We start from the raw sequence: 884 nt of genomic DNA, 5'->3' as shown, positions 1-884 counted from the left end.
TAATAGCCGATTTAAAATCTCTGTCTAATAAAGTGTGTTCATCTGGGCTCCCAAAAGACAATGTCTGTTAACTGCTTCCTCCTCCCACCCCATGAAAATCACATTTCTCCCCCTTTTATTTCAAGTCTCATATATTTTATTGAAAACTAGACATTTTAAATAATATAATGTAAATCAGAATTCTGGAGATCAGAATTCCCTCACTTCCTAGGTGTGTTTTTTTTTCAATTACAGTTGACATTAATTATTATTTTATATTAGTTTCAGGTGTACAGCATAGTGGTTAGACATTTATGTAACTTACAAACTGACCCCTCCAATAAGACTAGTACCCAGCTGGCACTATACAGTATATAGTTAATATAGTATTGACTATATTCCCTATGCTGTACTTTCCATCCCCATGATTATTTTGTAACTGCCAATTTGTATTTTAATCCCTTTAGCTTTCTCACCCAGTCTCCCAGACCCCTCCCCCAATCTGGCAACCATCAGTTTGCTCTTTGTATCTATGAGTGTTTCTATTTTATTTGTTCATTTATTTTATTCCTTAGATTCTACATAGAAGTAAAATCAGATGGTATTTGTCTTTCTCTGTCTGACTTATTTCTCTTGGCATAATACCCTCTAAGTCCATTCATGTTGTTGCAAATGGTAAGATTATTTATTTATTTATTTATTTATTTATTTATTTATTTATTTTACTGAATTTACTGGAGTGACATTGGTTAATAAAATTATATAGGTCAGGTGTATGGTTCTATAATATATCATCTGTATATTGGATTGTGTGTTCACCACCCCAAAGCAAGTCTTTTTTTATTCCCCTTTATCCCTCCTATGCCCTTATCTCCCTCCCCCCAGATGCTTTGTGTTTGTTTTTT

The sequence above is a fragment of the Myotis davidii genome, unplaced genomic scaffold, assembly GCF_000327345.1.
Source record: "Myotis davidii unplaced genomic scaffold, ASM32734v1 scaffold1036, whole genome shotgun sequence".
Taxonomy (NCBI): Eukaryota; Metazoa; Chordata; class Mammalia; order Chiroptera; family Vespertilionidae; genus Myotis; species Myotis davidii.
This window is presented reverse-complemented; position numbering follows the sequence as displayed.